The 18839-nt window shown below is 39.6% G+C and overlaps 2 long non-coding RNA genes across 3 annotated transcripts; both read right to left on the bottom strand.

Annotated features, from left to right (window-relative positions):
• Positions 1–3493: 3493 nt before the first annotated feature.
• On the bottom strand, positions 3494–5662 carry LOC131930906 (uncharacterized). Of its 2 annotated transcripts, none has more exons than XR_009384197.1 (3): positions 4053–5662; positions 3719–3941; positions 3494–3596 (listed from the first exon to the last, which is right to left on the bottom strand). It is a non-coding gene; the product is annotated as an uncharacterized LOC131930906 (long non-coding RNA). The 2 variants fall into 2 exon arrangements; XR_009384198.1 differs by having other exon boundaries at positions 3719–4166; positions 4235–5662.
• A 7465-nt stretch (positions 5663–13127) lies between these two features.
• LOC131930904 (uncharacterized) lies at positions 13128–14219 on the bottom strand. The gene is made up of 4 exons (XR_009384194.1): positions 14128–14219; positions 13719–13948; positions 13386–13521; positions 13128–13261 (listed from the first exon to the last, which is right to left on the bottom strand). It is a non-coding gene; the product is annotated as an uncharacterized LOC131930904 (long non-coding RNA).
• Between the last annotated feature and the right edge of the window lie 4620 nt (positions 14220–18839).

Below are 18839 nucleotides of genomic sequence, written 5' to 3'. Positions count from 1 at the left end.
ATTTGAATCGATCTTACCTTCACGTACTTACATCCTTACGGTGACAAAAGCGTGTATTCAGTGTACTTTTTAGCTCTGAAGTGTACCTGACTCTCGTTAGGGAAAGTAAAGACGGTTGGTCTTAGTTCTGAAAACACCATCTCTTCATATGCCTAGGCCACTGAAACAGGTTAACTCTATTCCACTGGTCCCATGGACTGTCAGGTTTCAAAGGACCGGCACTGTACCTATCGTTATTTGTCATGCTTCGGGTATTTTAGGACGTATCTAGCTGCCATTTCGACTTATTTTGGCCACAAAATGTTTAATGAATTTAGTAATTCATTTTTAATGTAATGACTTATTATGGCTTTGCAAAACACCAGACCTAAGTTTATATACATCTACAACCAGGCTATAGAACTTTATTATATCAAAGGTTTTCATATTTTTAGATAATTGCATTGTGTAGAACAGCTATCCTATCATCCTATCCTCTACATCTGTTGGACGGTTGTTGAGGCACCATGTTTGCCTATGCCCCAATGCCTTGTCATCCATCTGGTGCTTTCAGACAGTCTGCAAAAGACGATCCGGTCGCGTCCTCAATGTCATCCAGCCAGTTTCTCCTTTTTTTACCCTCGCTATCTGTTCACCAGTGTTTCTTCCATGCATCTTTTCGGGGGGGGGGGGGGCTCCGTCCCGTCACTCCCGAAGAAAGTCTACCCCCCCCCCACCCCCAACTAAATGGAATTCATATAAAAAACATATTTTATCTGTGTCCGCCCCCTCCCCGGAAAATATCCGCCCCCCCCCCCCCGAAAATATCAAAAGCCCCCCCCCCCCCCCCCGAGAAAAAAGTTTGGAAGAAACACTGCTGCCCCTCCCCTTTTTTTTCATATGCGTACAATAAAACATCAGATATCTCATTTCTAGGACCTAGACCTTCGCTTGGAGCATGTTTTGGGTGTTCATGCCTCTCATCCTTGTATGCACATTACTATTCAAACAGCTTCCAATCTAGCACCAGCAATCTCCTTAAACGGTCTCGTAAAAGGGGAATATTATTGAGGCATAACAACATTACATCGCTAAGTCCCATTTATTATTTATGCTATCGGTAGCTTGAGCTACCTTATATGAAGAGAGTTAAACAGTATCTCAATCTGTTGTTGACCGAACCCAATGACTGAATCTTTTCAGCTAAATCGTGACCATTGATATTATTTTGGTTTGTTATAATTTTAATATGATGTGCAGGTGAACTTAGAGCACGACTAAATTAGTATATATACTGGATTCGAATACTTCAGTTAGTTTAATTATGAAAACTTAGAAGAATTTTTTTTACATTTGTCAAACAAAATTTTTTTTTAATATTTTAATACAATAATATATAGTCCGCATTGCGCGGTTCGCTCCGCGTTACGCGTAAGGCCGCCTTTGCGCAGTTCGCTCCGCGTTACGCTTAATCTTTACCCTAGGTGGCACGCGATCTCAAAAAAAACACATATCAGGACTGTCCGATTTTTTTTTCGTGCTATTTTTTATTATTTTGTTTACCACTGGAACGAAATGTGGTCCATAGTGAATTTATATAACTAAACCCATGGAGCAGCAACTGGACCCATATAGTTAACTTCTATAAATCTGTAGTGTGTGATGAATTGCAGTAGTAGTTTTTTTTTTAATTATTATTATTTCAAAAAGGTGTATTGATATATTTCTATTCAACAATTAAAATTTACTATAAATGTTATGCTATAATCAAGAAAGACAGCACACTTAGAAAGAAAATACGACAGCCGTAGCGCATAATAACGCATGTTAACACATTATATGAAAGCGTTAACACATGTTAACACATTATATTACGTTGTTACGTAAAAATTTCGCCAGTCATAGCCTGGTTACGTAACTTGCGGTCATATTACATTCAAATCCCCGATGGTTGAGTTAACGTTCACCCCAGAAATATATACCTAGTTGCGTAATAGTGAAAACTCGGTGCATGTTCAAAGTCGGGGTTTAATTTAGTGACACCTCAGGTCAAATGTCAGACTGACCCAATAGTCCTGTCACGTGGCGACAAGGTCATTTGAAGCTAAAGTATTAGTGAAAGAACTGTTCTTGCGGTTACATGATGATGTGATACAACACATATGGTGATGTGGTACAATAAATGTAATCAGTTGGTCGTGTCACTGATAGGACCATACAAGTCGGATACAGGGCTGTATGTGATGTGGTACACGGCTGTATGTAATACAGGGCTGTATATGATGTGGTATAGAGCTGTATATGATTTGGTATGGGGCTGTAAGTGGTACATGGCTGTATGTGATGTGATAGAGGGTTGTATGTGGTGTGGTACAGGGCTGTATGTGATGTGATACAGGGCTGTAAGTGATGTGGTACATGGCTGTATGTGATGTGATACAAGGTTGTATGTGGTGTGGTATAGGGCTGTATGTCTCGAGTTCGAACACTCGGGCAGATGAGGCTCTGAAGCTGGGGACAGCCACTCTTCTATAAGAAACAACTCCAAAAATCAAACAACTGCTGTCTTGTAGTTTGTTCTTGTTTGGCCAAAGGCTGTGGAAGCAAATCCAAAAAGAAAAGCAGGCAGAAATCGGAGTCAACGGCCTTAATGGCGCATAACCAGTTGACAGATATCCGTTCAACACTAAAATTAAGAACGAAGAATAAAATATTAAAACTGGGAAATTTAACTATTTGATTTGTTTTCTTTTTAAAAAAAAACTCAATGAATGGTTGATGTAGAAAATATAGATCTATATGCCTCCAAAATATACAAAAATAATCCTTTTTACTACGAAATTATTTAAAATGTTTTAATTCATATAAATAATTGTAATTTAAAACAAATAGCTTGTACGAATTTAAAACCCGTCCTCCATTCACCAAAAGTATGGCTTAATATTTCCCGGGCAAAATCTTTCCCTTTGACAAGATCGGTAACTCAGACAAAATCCTCTCAAGAAGAGAAAAATGTATAGGTTCTCTCCCCTTAACATGAAAAATTGCGACAAAGAACGTATGTTTTATTACATCCATTCACTTTATCATGTGAACCTTTATGGCAAATAATGCTGCTCACGACATCTGTGGCTAACATGTCTACAAATGGGTGATTTAATTTATCTCAACCACAAGTCTTTATGCTGATTTTTATAATTTCATGCTGTGCTATGATGCAAAGACCCCCTCCTATCTTGTTTTAAGTATGTAGAATCTAGTAGCTTACTATGTAGTACTAACTAGAACATGTAGCTTACTATATAGTATTAACTAGAGCATGAAGGTCTTTAAATTTAAATGTCTCCACACACACTTATATTTAAACTGCAAACATCCAATTGAACTATATATAAAAGCCACAGTTTGAAAAAATTAAATTAGGACCATTCTTCCGGGGAAACACATGCAACCACAAACAAAAGAACAGGCTAACTTCTTTTAATCGTTTATTTTATGAAAATTCAATGACACTTTTGCACCACTGTTTTCCACCAGCTTGGCAACTGTCTAATTCACTGGAAACGTGGAACAACCAACTAGAAGAATATTTGATGCAACTTTTACATACAGGTAGGCTGAAACAAAATTATAGAGGGAAGGACAATGAGATTTGAATGCAATATAAAAGAAACACAATGTATTTAAAGAAGAAATTGTTTTAAAATAGAATTGAAGCTAGTAGTTAACATAGACTCACCAAAATTGTGGTAGATTATAACACTTGTGTAAGTTTTCAATGAAGACAGAACTGTGCCACTGTTTCACACACTGCCATTTATACATGACTGGAGGATGTTCCACTATTCACATGGGAAAACTTTGGGTCAGTGATGGCTGAAACAAAAATTCAAGACACACAATCTGAATGTAAACAAAACACAAAATAGTGGATTTTTGGTACCTGGTGATCTCCATGGCTCCTGAAATAAAAAGATTAAAATTAGTAGCAAGTGCAAAAATAAAATACAAAGACATACTTTTTTAAACATAGCCCACATGTCAGATAATTTAAAATGCTATTTCCGACATACCTGTCTTGAAAACAATTGTTTCCCTTGGCGAAGCAAAGTTTCTTCCCTTGTCTCCATCTTTACCTCTAAACACAATGCTTAACTATCTCCTGTAGTTGTTCTGACCAGTTTAACCTATTGAATAGGAACAAAAGAAGTTTTCTGTTTGTTTATAGAACATAAAAAATTACTCATCAACCCACCTGTGATAAACATCATACATGTGTTATGCACACATCCCATGATCTTTCTGAAAACAGAAAAATAAAATATGGCTTCTGAACAAAAATTTCAAACGCAAAAATAACATAACATGTTAAATTGTAAAATTGTAAAATGACAAATGTACACCAAATATACATACCTATAAGAAAATCATTGCATTGACAGATTGGCAGCCCCACATCAAAGATGGTAGACTATTCAAGGTACATTATCCTATGTCTTTCACATATCCTCACAATAGGCCCATAGGGGCCAGTAGTGCGCATTACATTTCATGTATATGAAGGCAAGTTAAAAAAATGAACAAGAATTTCAGCCAAAAAAGACCCTTGCTAGCTATATGTGAGTTGGACAGCCCAAATTTTAAGCTGTTTAAGTTCTATACATTATATCAAGAAAGGCTATAAAAAAAGATGCAATGGTCAACTTGCCTGTCCAGACAGCTTCGGCTCCTCTTGACTTGATTTGACCTGGCTAGGGAAGAGAAGAAAACATGGAATTATATTAGCTTGATCCCGAACACCACTCGACCGTCTCGAGTGCCCTCCCTGCTCCCCCCTACACAAGGCATCGCTACCAGGTGCATTGGATCATTACAGTTTGGGAAAGTGTCGGTCTCCGAACACAAGTCGAACCACTTCCTCCCCACCTTCAGGCAGCGCTACCATCGGGAAGGGACTGGTAGCCCCGTCTGTGTGGAGAACAAGCTGCTAGAAAACAAAAAATGAAATGGAATTAGTTAACAATGACAGGCTGTGCTAGAAATAGAAATGGAATTAGTTGACAATAACAAGCTGCATGGGAAAAAAAAGAAATGGAATTGATTAGTTAACAATGCCCAGACACCGCTCGCATTATGAGGCCCCCGCTGCTCCCCCTACCCACGGCAGCACTACCGAGTGTAAGGTTTCACAGCGTGGGAATGTGCTGGGATTCTCCATTACAAGTCGAACCACTTCATCCCCCTCATCGGGCAGTGCTACCCTCAGAGGAGGAATGGTAGCCCTGTTAGTGCCGGAGACCTAAATACCTGGGAGAAAAGGGAGAGAATTTTATTAGTAACATCAACAGCTAACTTAACCATCCACCTAACATCAACAGCTAACTTGCTCCTGTAGACTGGCTCCTGTAGACTTGCTCCTGTATGCAGCCTCCTGTATGCAGCCTCCTGTATGCAGCCTCCTGTAGACTGGATCCTGTAGACTGGCTCCTGAAGACTGGCTCCTGCATGGGCCCACCGGTGTGATACAACCACTACTCGCCCACCCATCAGCCCCCGCCACTGGCTGGCTAGACCAATCTTGCGAACCTCCGAATGGGGTTTCCTGGCCAACACATCGGAGGGGGGACATGCCGCTGACCCATTGGTGATATAACCCATAGTAACTCATGCTTTCGGACCCCCGCCACCGGCTAGCCAGACCGATCTTGGGAGCCTACGGCATGTGCGTTCTAGGCGCACACCTCCGGGGATCCTCGTGAAGATGTGACTCCATCCCAGCCCGGCTGGACCAGTGAGCGCTAATTCCCAGAACTGGTACACAAGAGCAATGCACCGTCAGTATGGGGCTTTTCACGACTACACTCAAGGGGACATCGTCACATGTGCCGAAAACTGTAAAATATAAAATAGAGCAAAAAAAAGTTAGTTAACAATACCTAACAAACAAGTAGGCCTGTCCAACTACATATTGTAGCAAGTGATGCGCTGAATGAACAGCTAGCGACGGCGGTTGGTCCAGATTATGCCTTTACATACCATTGGTCGACCTTGGCTCTAATTTTTTTTATTGTGAACTGAATTCACTCACGTGACAAACACACGACTAAAAAACTACTCCCCCCCCCCCCCCCCCAAAAAAAAAATCAACTCTAACAATAGAAAACCTGTTTCTTGTTTAATTGACTTGTGTTTACCTCCCCACCCCCTCCACATTAACTTTTTTTGGTAGTGTTTTACAGGTGGAAAAATTAACTGCAACCTTTGTGTTAACAAAAAATAATGACGGTATTCATTAACAATCTTCACGGATTGCTGACTACATTACCACCCCTCCCCCTTCTTAACCCTAATTTCTGACAGTAAGTGTAAACCTTTCAATACCACCGCCAATCTAACACACCTGTTTTCTGATGAGCCAATCGTCGGACTTCGGTCGCTAATCTCAATACTCCAAATGATTATATATACACAACTCTACAAACAATTAAAAGGACGCATACGCCAGATAGTTTGAATGATTTAATGGCAGACACAACACAGACAGAGGCGTAGCGAGGGTGAGGGGGGGGGGGGCGGGGGGTGCGGACCGCACCGGGTGACACCATTTAGGGGGGGGGGTGACAGAACACACACACACACACACATGGAGACACAGACAGACACACAGGCAGAAACAGACACCGACACAATCAGACAATAAAATGGGAGAAACCATGTTTTTCAAAAGGGGTGAATAAGAGAAAACATCGACATCGGTGGACAAACCATTACAAAATAAGGGGGTGGCAGGTCAAATCATTGTAATGAAAAGGGATGACAGGACTTAAATATGGCTGTATTGGAAACATACCTCACAGACTAAACTGTTACGTAACTGGCTTGACTGTCAGAACCCGACTACGTAACTTGTGTTCATATTACGTCATTCAAATCCCCAACATATGGCTGTATTAGAAACACAACTCACAAACACATCACAGACTAAGCTGTTACGTAACACTTTCTCCTGTCATAGCCTGGTTACGTAACTTGCGGTCATATTACATCATTCATATCCCCGATGGTTGAGTTAAGTTCATTTGTTCACCATAGAATTATGTACCTAGTTATGTAATAGTGAAAACATCAGTGCGTGTCCGAAAGCGAGGTAATTCAGCGACATCTCAGGTCAAATGTCAGATTGACCCAATAGTCCAGACACAGAGACAAGTTAAAGTTGTGGCGACAAGGTCATCTGGAGGTCAGGTTCCAGTGGTAGAAATGTGCATGAGTGAGAGAAGCAGGCCTTATGATGATATGGTAGAACATTTTTGATGATGTAGTATAATGTTGATGTGGATGTGATTCAATGATTATTATGATATGATTAATAGATTATGATTATGTGGGGAATTGCTGATGGGGGTGTGGTACAATTATTATCATGATGTGCTACAATGCTTTTGATGATGTGCTAAAATTCTTATGATGATGTGGTACCATGTCTATAATGATGTGGTACAATACGGGTGTGGATGTGGTAGAGGACTATATGTGATGTGGTTCAGAGCTAATAAGCAGTGGTTACAAAACTTTACATTAAATGTTCTAAGGCAGTTCATAATTTATTATAGTGTGATATAATAATTAGAGGCATTCAATTTTTTCACATTACAAATCTGTCACGTTACAAATCTGTCACGTTACAACTATGTCACGTTACAACTATGTCACGTTACAACTCTCACATGTTACAACTTGGTCACGTTACAACTATGTCACTTTCAGTGCCGGCGCCAGGTTATTTAGCGCGCTAGGCAAACTTATTAAAACGCCCCCCCCCCCCCCCCCATTTTAATTCTGGTAAGGATCGTGTGGTGCCAACAATTTATTTGATTGAAAATCTGAATCTCTCCTTGGCTAACGAGATTTTTAATTCAAAGTGAGAGAAAATCTAAATTGCACAGGCGCCAATCCAAAGGGGCGCTTAACGCGGTAGATAATAATATAAAAAGCTCATTACTGAATTATATATAGTCGAAATAAAGAATGTTGACTGCTACTTGGCATTATTTAATTTTTTTCTACATCAATTGCTTGACAACAAATTAAAAGGCAAACTGACAGGTAAAAAGCGCCCTCACATTTAGCAGTGAGGGAGGTGGGGGGCGCATTTTTACCGACGCTAATAACTTTATATAGGCTTAATTTGAAGATGGGCGCAGAATTGATAGCTCGTCCCGGGCTCTGAAATAGATCGCCACACCTTTGTATATTATCCTAAAGTTTAAAGTTTATATAATGTAATCAATGTTATTCATTATTGGGTTTGTATATTACCCTAATCTTTAAAGTTTATATAATGTAATCAATGTTATTCATTATTGGGTACTTTTTACTATTGGAGATTACACATTTTTGCGCCGCCTATGGATAGCGCCCTAGGCGATCGCCTAGTTCGCCTTATAGGCAGCCCCGGCCAAGGTCACGTTACAACTATGCCATGTTACAATTCTGTCACGTTACAACTCTGTCACGTTACAACAATGTCACATTACAACTATGTCATGTTACAACTATGTCATGTTACAACTCTGTCACGTTACAACTATGTCACGTTACAACTATGTCACGTTACAACTATGTCACGTTACAACTATGTCACGTTACAACTATGTCATGTTACAACTATGTCATGTTACAACTATGTCACGTTACAACTATGTCACGTTACAACTATGTCACGTTACAACTATGTCACGTTACAACTATGTCATGTTACAACTATGTCACGTTACAACTATGTCACGTTACAACTATGTCACGTTACAACTATGTCACGTTACAACTCTGTCACGTTACAACTATGTCACGTTACAACTATGTCATGTTACAACTATGTCATGTTACAACTCTGTCACGTTACAACTATGTCATGTTACAACTATGTCATGTTACAACTCTGTCATGTTACAACTCTGTCACGTTACAACTATGTCATGTTACAACTATGTCATGTTACAACTATGTCATGTTACAACTATGTCATGTTACAACTCTGTCATGTTACAACTCTGTCACGTTACAATTATGTCATGTTACAACTCGGTCATGTTACAACTATGTCACGTTACAACTCTGTCATGTTAAAATTCCTTCACGTTACAACTATGTCACGTTACAAATATGTCACGTTACCACTATGCTATATTACAACTATGCCATGTTACAACTCTCCCATGTTACAACTCTGTCACACAACAACTTTCTATAACAGGTGCATGTGTGTTGATCAGCGTAAATATCTTAACGGACTATCTTTAGGTCACCTTAGAATCTTGTGTCATCAGAATAATGATCCATCTCAAGGTCGTGTTGCTGTGACTTGGGGCAAGTAATTTGGGAAGAGTCTATTATCGGACAAAGGTAGGACGTTTATTTGAAGAGTTGTCAAACCATTGTCATGAAAAGGGATGACAGGTCTAAAATATGGCAGTTTTGGAAACACAACTCACAGATTAAGCTGTTACGTAACTGGTTTGACTGTCATGACCCGCTTACGTAACTTGTGGTCATATTACATCATTCAAACCCCCAACACATGGCAGTATTAGAAACACAACTCACAAACACATCACAACCTAATCTGTTACGTAACACTTTCGCCTGTCATAGTCTGGTTACGTAACTTGCTGTCATCATTCAAATCACCGATGGTTGAGTTAAGTTCAAACGTTCACCCCATAATTATCTACTTAGTTGCGTAATAGTGAAATCCAAAATCGAGGTTAAATTCAGAGACATCTCAGGTCAAATGTCAGATTGACCCAATAGTCCAGGCACAATGTCATGTTGAGGTTGTGTCGACAAGGTCATTTGAAGGTCAAGTACTAGTGAAAGAACTGTGCTTAAGGTCACATGATGATGTGATACAACACATATGGTGATGTGGTACAATGAATATGATGATGTGGTGCATAAATATAATCTGTAGGTCGTGTCACTGATGTCGGATACAGGGCTCTATGTGATGTGGTACACGGCTCTATGTAATACAGGGATGTATATGATGTGGTATAGAGCTGTATGTGGTACAGGGCTGTATGTGATGTGGTACAATGAATATGATAATGTGGTGCATAAATATAATCTGTAGGTCGTGTCACTGATAGGGCCATACATGTCGGATACAGGGCTGTATGTGATGTGGTACAGGGCTGTATGTGGTACAGGGCTGTATGTGATGTTTTACAGGGCTGTATGTGATGTGGTACAGGTTTGTGTGTGATGTGGTACACGGCTGTATATGATGTGGTACACGGCTGTAAGTGATGTGGTACAGGGCTGTATGTGATGTGGTACAGGGCTGTATGTGAAGTATTCAGGGCTGAATATGATGTAGCAGGACTTTTATGATGTGGTGCAGGGCTGTATGTGATGTTGTTCAGGGCTGTATATGATGTGGTATAGGGCCGTATATGGTACAGGGCCATATGTGATGTGGTAGATGGCTGTAATTGGCACAGGACTGTATGGTATGGTACATGGATCAATATGATTTGGTACGGGTTCAATATGATGTGGTGTGTGATGTGGTACAGGGCTGTATATTATGTGGTACAGGACTGTATGCGATGTGCTACAGAGCTGTATATGATGTGGCACAGGGTTGTATATGATATGTATATGGTACAGGGGTGTGTGTACAGAATTCGACACTACCAACGGTGACACTGAAAATATTTCTTTAAAACACTATAATTAGCTCGTTAAGGACGATAACCCCCCCCCTCCTCCCACCCCCCTCCGTTTAAGCAAACTCCACTTAGTTCCCCCCCCCCCCCCCCACACCACCACTACGTTTAAAATCGTTTCAAACTAAATTATCTGGCCCTAATAGTCGTCACTAAACCCGGCTCTGTTTGTAAACATTTAGAGTGAACCACCGCTCACCAAACCATGTAGGGGTGGGGGTGGTAGGGAGCGCGGTTACAGCTTGTTTTCTAGCGTCTCGCAGACGAGAATTATATATAAAGATAGAAGATTTGTACTAAACAAATTAAAAAGCAATTACTTCTCTTAATTATTTTTTTAAATACATACTAAAGAGTGACATAGCATAAAAAGGAAATATGTTTAAAACAAATAATACAAATACAAAAAAAACATAAAAATAAACATAACACAAGAAACCATTACGCATACAAAGCTATCACGGTTTATTTTCTTTTGACCGGCATTAACTTGAGAGTAGGCAGTATTACAGCAAACATATTGAATAATCTAGTTCTAAATCTAAAAAGAAATCTACAACAGACTAATGCACTCACGCATGACATGTTGTGATTTGTTTAAATTGAAAAAAAACATTTTTTTTCTAAACCCGATCAGGCCAAAAATGACTATCCAGTGTTTGTATTCTGTGTTTATATATATATATATATATATATATATATATATATATATATATATATATATATATTTATATATTTATATATATATATATATATATATATATAGGAGGGGGCCCAGAATTTATTTTTTTGCGGGGTGGCCCTTTTTTTCTAGTTCCGCCACTGATCCAACGACATCATGTCAACACCCAATGTTTTTTCTACCGTTCACCCCAGAATTATGTTTAAATGCTGAGAGCTCACTAGATTGTACAGGGTGGTGGGGCTCGATGACATCTCGTGGTCCAATGTCCCGGTCCCAATAGACATCGATGACAAAAGAAGGGTGGAAATTCCCTTTAACTTAGTGTATCAGACACCGATGACTTTGCACTTATTATAGTAGGGTCCATACGCTCAGAGGCGTCGGTAGGCGGGGGCAGGGGGGGGGGGTGCGGACCGCACAGGGTGACACCATTTAGGGGGAGGGGTCACACAAAGACCAAGAAAAATGCAAAATATATATTTTAAACTGTACTTTTATCAGTTTCTTGAATGATTAATTACAGTATTTTCAATCGATGACCGCGGTGGGATGACACTATATATAATAATTTAATAATATATTAAGTTACTATGTAAAGCATGCTTTTTTCCATTTGAATTAATAGGTGGATTAAAATAATGTGTGTGGAAAATTGGAGTGGGGGTGACACCAATTACAACTATATATATAGGCCTATATGGGCATTTATATATATATATATATATATATATATATATATATATATATATATATATATATATATATATATATATATATATATATATTTATATATATATATATTTATATATATATATATAGCCTACACCATTTACCTTTGGGGGGGGGATGACACCAAGTGGTGTCGCAACGGATGACACCCGACATAGCGACGCCACTGCATACGCTACATTTTTAAATAATTAAAGTGGGAAAGTTAACTATTTGATATGTTGTCTTTTCGAAAAAAAATCAATGAACTCCAAAATATACAAAGTAATTCTTTTTACTACGAAATGGTCTAAATACTTTTAATTCATATAAATATCTGTAATTTAAAACAAATAGCGTGTACGAATTCAAATCTGCTTACGTCATTCCTTCCAGCTTAGAACGACCTCCTCTAACAAAAAGTATGGCTTATCTCCAACTTTAGGCGAAATTTTTCCCTTTGACAAGTTCGTTAACTCAGACAAAATCTCCCCCAAGAAGAGAACAATGTACAAGTTCTCTCCCCTTAACATGAAAAACTGCAACCAAGCACATCAACATCCTTTATCATGTGAACCTTTATAGAAACAATGCTGCTCACGGCCCCTGTGGCTAACATGTCTACACATGGTTGATTTAATTTATATCTGAACCGTAAGTCTTTATGCTGATTTTTATAATTCCATGCTGGGCTATGATGTAAAGACCCCCTCTCCCCTTCCCCCCTTGTTTTAAGTATGTAGAATCTAGTAGCTTACTATATAGTAATAACTAGAGCATGTAGCTTACTATAAAGTATTGACTAGAGCATAAAGGTTTTTAAATTTAAATCTCCACACACAATTATATTTTAACTGCAAACATACAATGGAACTAAATATAAAAGCCACAGTTAGTAACAATAAAATTTACTTTAAAACCCATTTAAAGCAATTCAGTTTTTAAAAAGTTAAATTAGGACCATTCTTCCTGGGGAACACATGCAACCACAAACAAAAGAACAGGTTAACTTCTTTTAATCTTTTTATTTTATGATCATTCAATGACACTTTTTTCATCTCTGTTTTCCATTTAGCTTGGCAACTGTCTAATTCACTGGAAACTTGGAACAACCAACTAGAAGAGATATTTGACACAACTTTTACATACAGGTAGGCTGAAACAAAATTATAGAGGGAAGGACAATGAGATTTAAAAGCAATTTAAAAGAAAACAACAATGTATTTAAAGAAGAAATTGTTTAAAAAAGGAATGGAATCTAGCAGTTAACATTGACTCACCAAAATTGTGGTACATTAGAACACTTGTGTAAGTTTTCAATGAAGAAAGAACTGTGCCACTGTTTCACGCACTGCCATTTATACATGACTGGAGGATGTTCCACTATTTCCTGGAAAACGTTTGTGTCAGGGATGGCTGAAACAAAAATTCAAGACACACAATCTGAATGTAAACAAAACACAAAATAGTGGATTTTTGGTACCTGGTGATCTCAATGGCTCCTGGAATAAAAAGATTAAAATTAGTAGCAAGTGCAAAAATAAAATACAAAGTTATACTTTTTTAAACATAGCCCACATGGCAGATAATTTAAAATGCTATTTCCAACATACCTGTCTTGAAAACAATTGTTTCCCTTGGAGAAGCAAAGTTTCTTCCCTTGTCTCCATCTTTACCTCTAAACACAATGCTTAACTATCTCCTGTAGTTACGTGTTCTGACCAGTTTGACCTATTAAATAGGAACAAAAGGAGTTTTTTGTTTGTTTATAGAACATAAAAAATTACTCATCAACCCACCTGTGATAAACATGCATGTGTTGTGCACACATCCCGTGATCTTACTGAAAAAAGAAAAATAAAAGCATTATGGCTTTTGAACAAAAATTTCAAATGCAAAAATTACATAACATTTTAAAACGACATTCCAAAATTTACAATACATAGATTATGGTCATGCTACCTGTCTAAAACAAGCATCTGTGAACAAAAGAGAGTAGTAAATGAAATGCTTAAAACATACCTGTACAAAAATTAAGTATACAAAGTCTAAGAAAGAAACCAAGAAAACATGAACATGCCCCAAATACCAAGCTGTGTTGTCGCCTGTAGATGTGCTCTGACCACAGCATCACTTACAAAACATTCCTCTACAAAACCAGGTGTGTCTGTGTGCTGGGTTTCCTTTAATGCACCTTTAAAGTTTTAAATCAGAAATTATAAAATGCAAGTTTAAAATTAACATTAAACTTTACTTGCATGGAGATTCCTGTACGGGTATGTGAACGCACATATTCAAGCAATGTTGCATACTTTTCTGGTCATCTAACTTTGACAACGGATAAGCAATTGGGCTACAGCTGGGGAGATTTTGAAAATGAAAATTAACAGAAATAATACATAGTAGACACATTTGAAGATCTCGAGAAGGAAATTGGAAAATTATTAAATGAAAAAGGTACAAAAATGTACAAAACACAACATACATACCTAGAAGAAATTCTAGGCAGCCCCACATCAAGGAGCATTATCCTTTATCTTTCGTCTTAGTATTGGCCCATATGATGAAAATACGCACTACTGGTCCATATTTCATGTTTATGAAGGCAAGTTTAAAAAATGAATAAAAATCCTCGCTAGCTGCATGTGGGTTGGACAGCTCATATTTTAGTTGTAAAATTAAGCTAATTATTGCTCTATACATTATATAAAAAGGCTATAAAAATAAGATGCTATGGTCAACTTACCTCATCGAACCTTACGGTCCCATGGAAAAATGCAGTAGCGTCCTTCTTGTTGGTGGGCAGCACTCAGCCCCCTGGCTCCTGCATGGCCCCACCGGTGTGATACAACCACTACTCACCCACCCATCAGCCCCCGCCACTGGCTGGCTAGACCAATCTTGCGAACCTCCGAATGGGGTTTCCTGGCCAACACATCGGAGGGGAGTCATGCTGCACCCATTGGTGATATAACCCATAGTAACTATGCTTTCGACCCCCGCCACCGGCTAGCCAGACCGATCTTGCGAGCCTACGGCATGAGCTTTCTAAGCCAACACCTCTGGGGCTCTTCGTGAAGATGTGACTCCATCCCAGCCCGGCTGGACCAGTGAGCGCTAATTCCCAGAACTGGCACACAAGAGCAATGCGCCGTCAGTATGGGGCTTTTCACGCCTACACTCAAGGGGATTTCGACACGTATGTCGCAAACTGTAAATAAAAAAAAATAGAGCAAAAAAAAGTTAATACCTAACAAGTATAGAAATACATCAATACATTATAAATACATCAATACTTGACATAAATACATCAATACATTAGCTTAAATTCAAACACCGCTCAATACACTTGAGGCCCTCACTGCTTCCCCCTACCCACGGCAGCACTACCGAGTGTAAGGTTTCACAGCTTGGGATTGTGCTGGGAATCTCCATTACAAGTCGAACCACTTCATCCCCCCCCCCATTGGGCAGTGCTACCCTCCGATGAGGAATGGTAGCTGTTAGTGCCGGAGACCTAACTACAAGCACCTGGAAGAAATGGAAGAGAAAAAACATGGAAATATACTAATACATGTTTATTACATCAAATAAATTAAATCAAAATCTAACTTAACTTGCTTCTGTAGACTGGCTCCAAGAGACTAGCCCCAAGAGACTAGCCCCAAGAGACTAGTCCCTGGCTCCTGCATGGGCCCACCGGTGCGATCTAACCATTACTCGCCCACCCATCAGCCCCCGCCACTGGCTGGCTAGACCAATCTTGCGAACCTCCGAATGGGGTTTCCTGGCCAACACATCGTGGGGGGACATGCTCCCGACCCATCGGTGATATAACCCCTACTAACTCATACTTTCGACCACCGCCACCGGCTAGCCAGACCAATCTTGCGAGCCTACGGCATGAGCTTTCTAGGCCAACACCTCTGGGGTTCTTCATCAATTCGTGACTTCATCCCAGCCCGGTTGGACTAGTGCTCGCTACTTCCCAGAACTGGCACACCCTGAGCAGTGCACCGTCAGTATGGGGCTTTTCGCAACTACACTCTAGGGGATCCGTCGTCACGTTTGCCGTGATACCGGCCCCGTTGCTTGGCTACTGGTTTCTGTAGACTCCCTGCTGCATGACCCCGTCCGTGCAGCCAATAATCTCCCACCATCAGCCCCTCCACTGTTCGACAGGCAGTTTTGGGAACCTCCGAATGGGATTTCTCGGCCACACTACGTGTAGCAGCCACTAATCCCCCAAGCTTTGGCTCCCTGCACTGTTGGACAAACAGCCGCGAGCCGCCGACATGGGCTTTCATGACCATTACACTCAGGGGTTACCTGTGATAGCTAGAAGTAAAAGTGTACAAATTAATTAGTTAACACCGCCTAACAAACAAGTACAGAGCTGTCCAACCAAATGCTTTAGCAAGTATAAACGATGAACTCTTGAAACAAGCAGGCGTAGTTAACAGCTATCATGTGTGAAACGCAATAATCCTATCTAAACTCCAGGAACCAAATGAATAACAAGAGCTGGCCAGTGTAACGCGTTTCACATGCCATTTAGCCGTGACATCGTTGTGAACTGTTTTCATGTGTTTATCACACCATAACACCCCCGCCACACACACACACACGCACACATGTCATTTTCTTCCAGTCACTACTCCCCTTTCAAACCACATCGACACACAAAGCGTTTATCTTAATCACGGTGACATTGAAGGGACAGTAACTACTGTAGTGTTGGACTACTAGCTCAAGCTTCAACCTATCAGCCTATTACTATTCGTGGTAGACAATAAGACACACCGTCCGTTTCCCCCCCCCCCCCCTCCACCACCACCACCCCCTCCACCACCCCCCCACCACCACCACCCCCCCCCCCCCACCCCCAATAAGTGACCTTATTTGTATAGTCAAATGTGCTACGAGAAGTTTCGTAACAGATCAGCCCGGGGTCCTTATGAAATTAAAAGACTTTAGATCCTTACTCAGTGGCGTAGCGAGGGGATGGGGGGGGGGGGATGCGCGGACCGCACCGGGTGACAAAATTTAGGGGGTGACACCAAGGCAAAAAAATAGCAAAATATATCCAGGAAAAATTATCATTCAAGTTAAATAAATTGAGCTAAACAGACTTCTAAGAGCTAAGTTGACATTAACTAAACGTTGCAAAATTTGTCTGATGAAAAAATGTTGAGAATTGTAAAAACCTTTATATCAATCGTGTACGATCACAAGCCGCTATTTTGTTGTATTATTTTACACTTTTCAGTAAATTATATTTTTTGAATTCGACACTCCCCCCCCCCCATATACTGTCATATACTGTGTTAACGTGTAGTAGGGCTGTCATATAATGTGTTAACATTTGTTAGTGCTGTCATGTAACGTACTTTACCTGTTATGACTTTTTTATACTGTTTTAACATGTGTTAGTGTTATTATAAAATGTGATTTAACATATGTTAGGGCTGTCATCTATGTGTTATGGCTGTCATATATTGTGTTAACATATGTTAGGACTGTCTTGTAATGTGTTAAAATAAGTTAACATGTTTTAAGGCTGTCATTATCGTGTGTTAACATATGTTAGGGCTGTAAAATACTGTGTTAACATGTGTTAGGACTGTCAGAAATAGTGTTAACGTGTGATAAGGCTGTCATACCATGTGTTAACATGTATAAAGACTGTTATATAATGTCTAAACATGTGTTAGGGCCGTCACTCATACTCACACTCACACTCGCACTCACACTCACACTCACACTCACACTCACACTCACACTCACACCCACACTCTCACTCACACTCTCACGTCATAATTTAAATAGGGTGCAAATGTATGTGTGAGTATGAGTGTATATTAGTGTTGGTGTTTGTGTTTGTGTGAGGATGAGTGTAAGTGTGATTGAGAATGTAGGTTTGAGTTCGTTAGTCTGAGTTTTAGAGTAAACGTAAGCGTAAGTGTAAGTGTAAGTGTGAGTGCGAGTGCGAGTGCGAGTGCGAGTGCGAGTGCGAGTGCGACTGCGAGACGAGTGCGAGTGCTAGTGCTAGTGCTAGTGCTAGTGCTAGTGCTAGTGTTTCGTTTAATGTAGACAACCTTTTTTATACGCTAATCCGCTATTGAATGTCAAATTAATATTATTTAATTATTTCATTTACACTGTTGAGGCTTTAGCTATCCCAACATGAACGGATAAAAGATTATTTTTCCTTTTTTTCTAATAGGATTACGTGTACTTTTGTTAAAGTAATACAAGGTCAAGTAATGGTTTTGATTTTATGTCAGGTTTTGAAAACTTCTCATCGAGATCAAAACTGCAGAGAACTTGGGTCAAAACGTATGTATTTAATCCTAGAAAGTTCACGGCGCTCCGAGATGGCTGTTTTCATGTCATGTCAAGAGTGTGGAGAACTTGGGTCAAATCATATTCATCTAAGCCAAGACAGGTCACCGTGGTCCGAGATTGTTGTTGTTTGTTTTGAAAACTACTCATCTGGGTCAAGACTGTGGTTAACTTGGGTCAAATCCTATTCATTTAAGCCGAGACAGGTTACCGCGTTCCGAGCTTGTTGTTGTCGGTTTCATGTCATGAATTAAAACAACTCACCGGGGTCAAAACTGTGTTAAACTGGGGTCAAATCCTGGCCATTTAAGCTACGATAGGTCAAAGTGGCCGAAGATTGTTACAATTTGTTATCGTGTTCTTACATAATACAATTTCACTTGGAATAA

The sequence above is a fragment of the Physella acuta genome, unplaced genomic scaffold (assembly GCF_028476545.2).
Source record: "Physella acuta isolate Inbredline_101_S28 unplaced genomic scaffold, ASM2847654v3 ptg001865l, whole genome shotgun sequence".
Classification (NCBI taxonomy): domain Eukaryota; kingdom Metazoa; phylum Mollusca; class Gastropoda; family Physidae; genus Physella; species Physella acuta.
The sequence above is the reverse complement of the archived record's forward strand: the minus strand, read 5'-3'. Positions and strand labels throughout refer to the sequence as shown.